Genomic DNA, 12,284 nt, shown 5'->3' on the forward strand with positions numbered 1-12,284 from the left:
GATATGCCCACTAAGGGATTATGTCATACCACCTGTCAGAAGAAGTTGACGTGTCACAATGGTGGCACTGTGCCCATAATTGGGAAGTAAGATAGTAAGGGTGGGGTATAAAGAGAGCGTGGCACTCTTGCAAGGCAGGAGATCACTCTGTATTCATTACGTGTGGCTTCTCAATAAATCTTGTTACTCATTCTGATCAAGACTCAGAGACTCTGAAGTTTTCTTTCTTCCTGTCATTATTTTCCACCACAGGGGTTGGTTAGCAAAACTAATAAAAAAAAAAAAAAAAAAAAAAAAAAAAAGGGGGAGTCAGAATTGAGGAAAATAATTAGCTTAATTTTGGGTATTGGACTATATCTTGAGGCCCTAACCTAACAGGGACATATGTCTAACTCTATATTCTATAAGCAAATCTAATAATGAAAATAATAAAGGTGTGTGGCTGTGTCGGAATCGTTTCCTATTGCAGAAATACTAAGCAGTTTGGATTGGCCATTTTTACAGTGCTTTGTAAAAACTGAGCAGTACATTTTTTCCCCATATAGTTCACTATTAATTACATTATATTATAATAATATTGTACAGAAGATGTATGCTAGAAATTCCAAAATATACTATGCCATGCAGTACTGTTGTGTCAGATGTCCTCAGAGCAGGACAAATAAACATGGTTTCTTGTTTGATTGTTAAATAATCAGTTCAATAAATAGAAAAATGCTACATAGTGAATAGTGAATGAGTTAATGAGTGAGCCATTCCAAACACAGCTTTTTCTATCAGGTGATTTAGTCAATTATCTTACTATTCGTTTCTTATTCAGACTGATCTCAGTTCAGTCCTAGCTGAATGAGATCTATATAAGACAGATGTAATATCAAATTTCTCTATGTTCTCATGTATCTCAGGCTATGCTGACATTTTGATCCTCTTCAGAGGGATAGTTGATTTCAGAAACCAATGAGAAAAGACCTTATTTATTTGAAAAGGAAACTCAGTATTGGATGTAATACAAGCTTTAGTGAATTGGGTCTTTCTCGTTTTAAATAAGGGGAAATAAAATGTGTTTAAAAATGCAGCTCTCTGTTTTGCTTTACGGTATTAAATTAGACTAGAAAGAGATCTGGAAAACAGCATAAATTTAGTTTTCATGCTTATACAATGCCACCTATAAAACAAATGCATAATTTTCTGGCTGTAGCATGAACAAAATCAGCTAAGCAATATAAAATTGTTTCATCTGCATAATGGTAAAGTTTGTAGTCTGAGAAGCAGAGCCAGCAATATAATTGATGTATATATTAAATAAAACTGGACCGAAACTTAACCTTGTGGTACACCTTTAAGGTACAGATGCCAAATCTGAATAATTATTCATTGACATGCACTCTTTTGGGTCTATTCCGGAGCAGTGTCATCAAAGCAAATAATTTAAGCTAAATTCAGTGGAAGAGAAAAGGTGATAATGATGGTAATAAATAAAATATGTATAAAATAATAACAACTAATAAACCATGGGTACTTGGTGCCTTGCACAGGCTTTCACGGTGAACACCAGAGTGTGAGTTTCTGACAGTATGACATACCTGGGTTTGCGCTCCCTAACCATGCCCTGCAGGAACACTACAGCACTGAATGTTGATTAAACAGTGCTGCTACGCTGTGTGTGGTTCAGTGGGATAGGCTGGTTAGCCAAAGACGGGTTAGATCCCAACGTACTACAACGGGACAACCTAAGGCAGGCACAGTCTCGATCTGACCACCACATGCATTTTAACAGAAAACGGAGAAAACATCGTGGAAGGGAAGCGCAGCCCAGGGGGGAGTGAGTGGATGCATGAAGTGATGGGGTGTGGGTCAGTGGAGGCCTGGGCGGGGTAGACCAGCCCAATGGACAGTAAAAGGGTGAAGCAATTTTGCGTTAAGTTCTCTGAAACAGAAATTCTGTTTCAGAAAAAGGGGGAGATGTGAATAGAGGATCATTATTACCACCAGTATTTGCCCAATAATTATTTTATACTTTTTATCTTTTTTAAACCTATTACCTTTTTCATCCCTCACCACTATTACTAAACTTTTTGACCAATCATTATTTTATAGATATAGAGCATTTTTTCAAACTTTTAGCTTGGTTATCTTTTAAAAGTTTGGTTTTAAAACAACCACTATGCAGATGAGCATTTACTTTCAACAATATTGTAAAAGTTTTAGCTTTTAAGACAAACTCAATCCTAACTTTAAAATATGAAATGTAGACACAAAATTAAACTTTCACTATTCAACATGTAAGCCATTTTTTGAACAAGAAAAACAATGTGTGAGGCTTGATAAATTGTTTAAGGAAATAGATGTATTGTTGATAATTGTGAAAAGCAATCTGCTTGGCATTGTATATGCATAAATACATATTGAACATATTGATCAGTAAATGAAAAGCATTGTTTGGATTTTATTTGCTATAATAACAAGAACAAAGCAAAGCATAAAATTGTTTATTGATATTGCTAATATTATTGTCTGTAATGGAACGATTGATACAGAGAAAAATAATCACGTTCCACTTATCCAAATTCTTAAAGCACTAAATAAAATCAACTAAATCTAGAAATCAAGGCTTTATAAAAATCTTGGGAACTGAATAAAGTCAGAAACATAATTTCTTAATAAATAGCACACCGCAGAAAATTAAAAGTGGCAGGTAAAATAATATAGCCACAAGCGGTGATTCTAAAGTCCAAGCAAAAGTAACCCAAGAAAGCCCAGTACATCAATATGGAACCATTCCTGAGACAGAAGCCACATTATGTGTAGTTTGTGCAGAGTTTAAAACTTTGGGCCCTGATATTCTATCAATCAGTGTGGAGATGGAGGGGAGAATAGAGCAGCTGATCATTAAAACTTTGCATGGAGCAATAATAATAAACATGATTCAGATATATTTCCAAATGTTTGTTCCTTATTTATTATCTATGTAGTATTATCAATACAATATAAGAAGATATGCAGGAAGCATTCAGTGGTAGGTTTAACAGCAGGTGCGTTTAAAGCAGCAGTTTTGTGCTGTGAAGCAGTAAAATATGGTCTGTACAATGATGCTGCAGAGTTGAGGTGTGTGATCTTTAGCTTGGTTAGTGTTTGTGAGAGTGGAAGTGTATGAGCGTGTGTGCATGCACGAGAAATAGTGTGTGTCTAGTGGTAAACTGGGTGGTGAACATTGGTTTGTAAAAGATAATTTGGATATAAGACATTAGTTATAGCCACGGGGAAGCAGTTACACTAAAAGGGAAAGGGATGTGAACAAAGGAAGGTAAAAGCCAGTAATTAATGGTGATGATAATTAAATGTTGCAATTTAAAATTGAAAATTACTAAATGTTACGGATTGAACGCACATTTGACATTAAAGATCATGATTGAGCATAACTGAAAATCAGGACAACTGAAGAAGGTAAGAAAACAAAAATTGGGCTTAAATCTGTGCACAGACAAAATTTAAATATGAAATAATTAACTTCCAAGGGGAAATTAGAGCTCAAGTTAAGTGTGATAAATGTATTTTAACCATGTATTTTAACTTACAGGAAGGAGACACGGAGGACCCCTTAACAGACTTCCAAAATGAATAGAGAACCTTAAACATGATTATAATGAATATAAAAGTCTCGTTTCAGATCTGTTTACACAGGGGGAGAAGGAGAACGTGGTGCAAAGGTGGAGCAGTACAGACACAAAGTCAGGGCTCCTCCGCCATTACGCACGAAAGGGGAACGAGCATGGCTGGATTGAGCCTTTCCAGGTGACTGAGAGAACAACGTACGCAGATCACCTGATAGGCGAGGGTTCTACAGCTGTGCAGCAACAGAGATCGCTCACAGAGCAAGCAGGAGGAGACGAGACAGCAGCAGCTGAAAAGTCTGACCCTGCAGCAGCAGCAGCAGCAGGCCCGCAGCAGGAAGGAGGGGCAGCAGAAACCCCGCAGCACGGGCCTGGCCTGGCCACAGCAGAGAAAAGAGTTTCTCACCCCGCAGCAGCAGACAGCAGGGGCCGTCAGTGCCTGGCTGTGACCGAGGAGCGGAAGTGAGGGAGTGACTCATTCAGCAACGTTTCGATTGCGTCAAAGTACACTACATACAGAGACTCTTAAACACATCTCATTAAAAACACACATAGTCTTATCACACACCAACTCATACTTTTCATTCACTGATATTGCAGACATCAAGAGCCAGAATAAAGCTCTTCGCACGTGGGGCTGAGGTAGTCTACCTTCAGAACCCTGAAGCAAGAAGAAAGAAGAAACGAACTACACGCATTGCAACTTTAACATTTACACATATAAGGTTATAAACTGTGATTTGCTAAATTAGGGGGGGAACACATTATTTTTTTTCCTTACAGGTTGTCTTGGACATTTTTTCTTTACAGGTTGCCTTGGACTCTTAAAAAACGGAATTGTAAAAAAAAAAAAAAAAAAATACACTCTGTAACCTTAACACTTACACATATAGGGCTATAGATAACAGTTTACTAAATAGTGGGAACCTTAGAGGGAAAACACATTTATTGTGTAATAATGGCTTGGTACGGTAAAAGGGAGTGGAACAGGGCAAAGTACGGACACCATAACGAACCAGCACTCCCTCCAGTTATTCCAATATGGCTCCAGGTAAAAATAACCATTACTCTAATGGGTATAATGATAATAAAGACTGTAAACCACCATGTATTTTACCTATACTGGAGTGTGAGGAAGAGCAAGAGGAACTGCTGTAAACCAACCAGTCTTGGGGATGACTTTAGGGCAATGATGTCACTTCCTCCTTTGATAGGGTTCGAATTATTGGCCGTCTGGGGCAGAGGGGCAGTGGGAGAATTTTTCCTGTCAAAATTGGTTGGAAGGCTGCCGGACAGGTTTTCGCTCCCACCATTAGTAAAATGTTCACACACATGTTTATCAAGTGTTGAACATATGTAAATACATATTTGGAGGATTTACGATGTGTTGACGTATCTGGTTGATACGTCAAAAGGGAGAGTAACTGTTTATTTTACCTTGAGTGTATTGACAAATATCTTTCAATTATGATTACTTATCTTAGTATCTATAATTACATAATCATTGTGTGAAACCTTGTATTCTATATGCATAACCAATACTCACATTATATTTGATCATTTTTATTACTCACAGTGTATTTTACACACATTTATATAGAAGATTAACCAATACTCACAATATATATTATTTACACATATAGATAAACATTGTTTGATCAGGCATGTAACTAACACCAACATTATTATGACAAATTAACCCACATGATACATAAGGCATTAACTAACACATAGGATTTATTATATGGCGGACTAACCACGCGTTATTAACACATTAACATATAACATATGAAATCTATTGTGTGACTATTGCATAGCTCATGCTTGAAGCATTTTGTTCACTGCATGACCCTCACTGGGTGACGCACACACAGATAGTGCCACGATGTTCCATTCTGGAAGAACACAGTCAAGGCCAAACACTAGTGGTCCGGTCAGACACGTGAAACGGATTACTAACACGTGAAATTACGCATACTAACATGAGATGATTTTAGCAACGCCTCATCAGCAGGTTTCACGTCATTTGGGGTATAAACATGGAGTCAGATTAGAGGGGGGTCAGAACTTCTACTGGGACGGCTGTTAACTGTCTTGTATGTATTGGTTCTCCTGAATTCAGTAATAAATACTTGATTTGCTTTCAACTTCACTCCACCTGTCTGCGACTCTCTCCATCAAAACGAACACGCAGGGGAGTTGTACCCCGGACGAGAGGTGGGGGTTAACCCACCTTTCATTTTCTTTTCTACAACAGTATTAAGAACTTTATATAAGGTGTATATACCTTATATAAGGTGTATGGCTATACATATGCCTATTGGGTTCTATCTTTTCTTCTCAAATTAATGCACTGAACTGACGCAGCTCTCTGTAATGAACGTCAGTCAGTAACAGATGCTGTAAATACTAAATGCCTCTTAAGAATATTTTTTAGTTGGAGGACCATTGCTGTCTTAGAACTCCAGGCCAATATTTAATAAAAATATATTTGTTTAAAAATTACAAAAACATTATTGGAGACAATCAGTGATTTTAAATTATTGTCCAGCCTTAAGTATTATGTATAATTCATATTCAATATACATATCAGTGGTGTGCAGTAAGGCCTCTAAGGCCTTCTAAGGGCTGACCAAATGTGCATGTAAATAATTACATATTTTTTTATCAGGATGTATATAATTATTGCAAGTGTAAGCATTTATTTTATAGATTAACGAAAAAAACAGCAACTAATTCAAAGCATTAGCCTGTGTTTTTCGTTGCTATAGGACTGTATGATTGACAGCGGTACTGACCAATCAAAGCTCTTTAAAATGTGTTCTGCTCACGTGTCCGCGGACCCTTCTCCTGATTTTGAGAAGGGTGTAGTAATGAGTCTATTAGAAAAGTCTTAGGACAATCTAACCAATAAGACTCATGCTTTTCACTCCGGGGGCGGGGCCATGGCTGCCTAGCCCCTTCTCTGCGCTCGGATGAAGGGGTCAGGCTACGCGCATTGATTAGTAGTAAAACGGAGAGCGCATGCTGGATTAATTAAATATTTAGCTAACTATCATGGAAATAAGACAGATATTGTGTCATATTATATTAAAAAGCCTTTTTAAAGGCTGCCCTTCAATGTGAAACTAAGTAATATGCCGTCTGACTGGTGATTTTTGTGTGTACTTAATGTTTTGGCTGCTCTGGCGTCCTGTAGAGATACAAATGAGTGATATTTGTTAAACGCCTGTACTTGTAGGAACATTAAGCATTTATTGTTGGGTCTATTGTAGGCTTTTGTAGTTTGTAGCTGTATTTGTGGACTGTTTATGTGTATTAAGTTCATTGGAACTACTGGTCTGAATCTTCAGGTCTGGAACTTAAGCTGGTTCTCTGGCTCTATAGCAGTGGTCTCAATCTTATTCTATCTGGGGGCCGCTGTAGGTAGAGACTGGGTGAGGCTGGGCCGCACACGACAAGAACACGTATTTTATTCAACACATTCTGCCATGCCAGGTGTTCTGTCGAGTGATGCTACCCATCGATACGCGCTTTCTAAAGACAATGCGCATGTGTAACCCCCTCGTCTTGGTCCCTCAATAAAGAAACTGCACAGCAGAGTTGGTTCTGAGCATTTACTGGTTGTCTGGTTGTATAAAATTGGACAGAAAACAGCAGCGTATCAGTAGACTTCTCCACACTCAACAGCATTCTCTTTCAGAGTCAAAACCAGACTGAACTATTACAGTATAAGCACAATATAATTCATTATATCATAGACTCAATATTTTCAGTATTAAACAGCTCAGATTATTGGATTTTTTTAGAGAAAGAGTTACACAAAAAACTTTAACAAATAAAATTAAATAAAAAAGAATTTGCAACCATTTGAATATTAAACTAGGACAAGGAAATACAATATGCATACCTGGTTGTATAAAATTGGACAGAAAACAGCAGCTTATCAGTAGACTTCTCCACACTCAACAGCTATAAAACGCAAATAAATAAAATAAGCTTCTTATTAAAATTAGCTTCAACATTAAGACCACAAGAAAAGCAGTGATAGCTTAGTTTACTGTAGCTAGAAATTAATGTATTAAACCGACATGGTAAACAATGCTAAGTTAACTAGCTGTAGCTAGAAGGCAAATACATCACAACCACATGGTCGAGCCAAATAGCTCAAAATAGATAACATTTTGGGAAAAAAAACAATCCAGTACTTATTTTTCAAGTAAAAGTACATACTATGTAATATTAGTACAAAATTAGACTTAGAAGTACCCCAACACACTTAAGCAAAATGGAGAGTAGAACTGAACCTACCATTCTCTTTCAGAGTCAAAACCAGACTGAACTAGAAAATGGAGGGTAGCTGTTTTCATAAGAAAGCTATACTCTATCTGACCAGTAGATGGAGTTGTATGCTTACAGAAACAAGTGTTTATATGTATTTCCTTTTAGAACGTATTTTGGCGAATTCAAATAAAATAATAGTACTTTATAAACAGTTCTTTTTTTCTCTGCTACACATGTGCTAACCTACATTTGTATTATTATTTCAAGTGCACTATAATAATTCTGTTTTTCTAATATTTTTTATTCATTTAATAACCTGGACTGTCATTACATTGTCAAAGTGTAATGGCAATTAATAATAATAATAATAATACTAATAATAATAATAATAATAATAATAATAATAATAATAATAAAATATGATCTTAAAATAAAAAAAAAGATTATAATAAACTCTTACTACCATAACTTTACCCTGATACGGTGGTTTAGACTATCCAAACATAGTACATGAACTTCTACTGGAAACATGCTCTAATATTGTGCTACTTTTGTGCTTTTACCTTTAAATATACACAAAAGGGTAGCACGGTTTGTCAGGGTAGCACAAGTCGACAGAACACCAGATCTCTCTTCTCGCCGTGTGGGCGTATCTTGAATCCAAATAAGGCTACAGGTGTAGTCAATTTTAAACTTTTAATGATTAAATGAACTTTACTGTGCTCTATATAAATCCATATTTTGCCGTTTGTGTGTGTAAGGCTCGAATGTGTGTGTGTGTGTGTGTGTGTGTGAAGTCCCTGATTGGCTGAAAGCTGCGCGGCGGCTTGATTCATTTCAATAAAGAATGCGGGGTTGCGTTCAACGCAACGCAACCCAATCCAGCCGGTATGCAGTGGCTCTCTCCATTGAAGTGAATAGGATGCGATGTGCTGTTGAAGATACATCAGCAATGTTATTTTATTATTTATTCTGTTTATTATTTATGTAAAAACTGGGTTTGCAACATTGAATATTAATCAAGCAATCGGTTATTTACACTGGAGGAGGACCCTCATTTACTGTGCCGCTGAACATTTACAGTTTAAAAGGGATTAAAAATATTATAAATAAAATTAGAAAAATTAGAAATAAAAACTGACATTTACTATAGACGGAAAAAATATAAAGATAAAAAAGGGAAAATAAAAAACTTTAAAAAGATCATAAAAATTAATACATCAAAAAAATATATATATATCTTATGAAAAAAAAAATTTGATCAATAAAAATAATAAAAATATTTAAAATGAATTAAAAAATAATTAATATAAAATAAAAAATTCATTTAAAACAAAATCAAAGGCTTTCTAATAGTGCGCAGAATAATATCAGTTTCAGTTAGTTTCGGTTTCAAATAATTGAAACAGCTCACCAAAACCTCAACCTATCCTTTATATTTGACAATATTTGATTAACTTTACAGGTCCTCACTCATCTTAATTAATTTAACTAAACTGAGTTGTTATATTATTTGAAGCCTCGCGCTGAATTCAGCTCGGCGATGCGAGAGAGAGAGCGGCGCATTTTGCCTGATTTCTCTTGATTGAATATGAGTAAATATTCGAATTAAATACCATACATTTGGCTACACTTTATAGGACTTTATTTATTTATTTATTTTTTAATCGCAGTGCCATGCAAGCTTTCAAGCTCGTTCTGCGTGACTGCAGCATTTTAAAGCGCAGGAGAGATTTTAGTCAATTAATTAATATATACATTTTTAAAATAAATTTGCCCTGGGGATAAGAAATGAACGCTAACATATAGCTTTATATTGCTGTGTATTTCAAATGTTTTTTAAGGTTTATATACTTGACATGCAGCACCAGATGACAGGGTGATGCTTTATTTTTTTAGATATGAAAAAAAAAAATTAAAAGTGACTTTCAGTTACATAATAGCAAAGTGAAATGTGACATAAATGACATAAATAAAGTTATGTCCAGTTCTCCAGCTATTGAGTAAGAATAAGCATCTGTTAAAATTCTGGACAGCAGAATGCCTGTGTCTGCTCTATTAAGCTTAGTCTGTGTACTAAGCATAAATATAAATCCTTATAACTGTTTGATCCAGGTGTTAAACTGTTGTATTAATACCATTTTAACGTTTTTCGTTTTTATGTTTTGAAATTCGTTAGATTATATTTATGTCAACATTTTGGGTTAATTTTCGTTTGTTATTTTTCTAATAATAATAGAAATTATATAATTAATTTATATATATAATTAATTTATGCACTCATTAATATGCCATACCACATGTCTGTCTTTGTTAAAGAGCATAATATAAAGTATTTCAGCATGAAAGCACGTATTTGTAATGTGTCACAGCGTCCTGAATCATTACTACATCTCTGCTGTTTGTAACAACACGTCTCGCAATTGGCCCGCGGGCCGCGAGTGTGAGACCCAGGGGCGCAGATGGACATTTGAACTGGGGGGGACCAAGCTGTAAAATTATATATATATATATATATGCTGCAATAAACTTTAGAATAATCACTTTTCTGATCAACACTAGCCATACTGAAACTGTTATTGGTCTGGTATGTCAATATGTGCCCAGTGCCATCTGCGCGCATTCTTACACCATGATGCCAAATCACTGACATCCTACTATTCCATATCACATTGTTTGGTTTTTGAAAAAACGCTGTCATTGTTTTTTGTTTCTTCATTGCTACAGCCTAGGCAAGACCAGGAAGACAATGTTAACATTTTACATCTTATAATTTCAGTTAACAGCGACTGCTTACTAAAATAACATCATAATAACATCATACATAAAATCAATGGAGAGAGCCGCTGCATGCCTCGGTGCATGCCGGGTTGCGTTGCGTTTAACGCAGCTCCGCCCTCCGGCTCAACTTTATTCAAATAAATCCGGCCACCGCACTGTGTCCAGTCCAGCCAATCAGGGAAAAGCAGGCTGCGTCCAGCCAATGAGGGAAGAGCAGGCTGCGTCTTCACACACACACAAGCCTCTTACACACACACACACAGAACAGGCGCCTTTCAACCACAGAAGAGAAGCTGAAAGCGGCAGAATATGGATTTATAGAGCTATAGGTTACAGTGAGGTTGGTAAAAAAAAAAAAATATTAAACTTATGACTGTCTACTTCTGTTGCTTCATTTTAATTCAAAAACGAGCAAGGAGATCCAGCGCAGCGGATTGCTTTGAAAAAAAGTGCCAGTGGACACGTACCGTAAGGAGCTGGTAACTGCCTGTGTCTGTAGTCTACAGGCAGTTACCAGCTCCTTAGAACCCCGGACTTGAGAAGGTGCGTTAAATTTACATTGGAACTGGAACACGGAGCTCCGAACAATGTAACCTCTGAACTGAACGCTTCCTAGTTTAAAAACGAGGGCATTGTGGAACACAGAACTCCACAAACGTACAGTTAATTAAATTAAAACCCCAACGTTTATGCTTGTAGATGGTAGATTTCGGATGAGGTCACTATAATCATCTGCGCCCATGGTGAGACCCCTGCTCTGTAGTGTTTATGCGTCTCATTTTGACCCTGTGGCTATAAAGACTTCCTAAAATCAAACTTGGGTAAAGGGAGGAACTAGAAGAGTTTGTGATACAGAGAGGAAAAAAGGAGGAAAAAAAGAAGCGAGCCAGAGCTCAGGGTAAAAACTGGCATAAATTTACTTTTATGCAAACTAAGATCCAAAACTGAGTGACTGTAGACAGGTGTTTCAGTTTCATTGTCCAACCCCGGTATGTCCCAAATGTGTCTATAAACTGGGTATAGGATATATATGATAACTCAATAAATTTTATAAAACTTATTTTCTTTTTTTTTGTTTTCAGCTCAGAAAGTCCTTTTGTAACGTTTGTAATAATACTTTTCATTAATTTAAGTAATGTATTTTTGTCCACAGATCTTTCAGACACATCCCATGTAAAAATGTCCCCAGAGCTCGTCAAGCTAGTCATACGGTTAGCTTATTAGAATAGGCAGCAGTGACTTCATTTAACTCACAATAGAAAAAAGGGCAATTCTGTTTATATTCTTTTTCCTAAAGTTCATATTAATACTTGTAAAGGGTTAATCATTTAGTGGGTGTTAATATATGAACAGCTCAGGCATGAGGGATTGTGGTAGCTGCCTACCGTTTCATACACAGCCAGTCTATCTCTGCTCTCTCCTACTGGTATGCAGATTAGTTAAGTGTCAAACGGTCAGGTTGTTACCGTCATTTAATGGTCCATATTATGTCAATTTACATTTGAGATTTGTAGGTATAAACATACACATATTCACACACATATTTTTTCACAGTTTATTTTTTCACCTGCATATCCGATTAGCCTAAATTTTACCCTGTATATTTAA

The 12,284-nt window shown here is 36.3% G+C and overlaps 3 protein-coding genes across 4 annotated transcripts in view; 2 read left to right on the plus strand and 1 right to left on the minus strand.

Annotated features, from left to right (window-relative positions):
* The window catches only part of LOC111188258 (zinc finger protein 239-like), a 179,793-nt gene that overhangs the window by 120,533 nt on the left and 46,976 nt on the right, over window positions 1-12,284 (plus strand). The window lies entirely within an intron of this gene.
* The window catches only part of LOC111196797 (zinc finger protein OZF-like), a 180,569-nt gene that overhangs the window by 25,384 nt on the left and 142,901 nt on the right, over window positions 1-12,284 (minus strand). The window lies entirely within an intron of this gene.
* The window catches only part of LOC125801236 (zinc finger protein 271-like), a 356,087-nt gene that overhangs the window by 17,062 nt on the left and 326,741 nt on the right, over window positions 1-12,284 (plus strand). The window lies entirely within an intron of this gene.

Source organism: Astyanax mexicanus, chromosome 4 (genome assembly GCF_023375975.1).
Source record: "Astyanax mexicanus isolate ESR-SI-001 chromosome 4, AstMex3_surface, whole genome shotgun sequence".
Lineage (NCBI taxonomy): Eukaryota > Metazoa > Chordata > Actinopteri > Characiformes > Acestrorhamphidae > Astyanax > Astyanax mexicanus.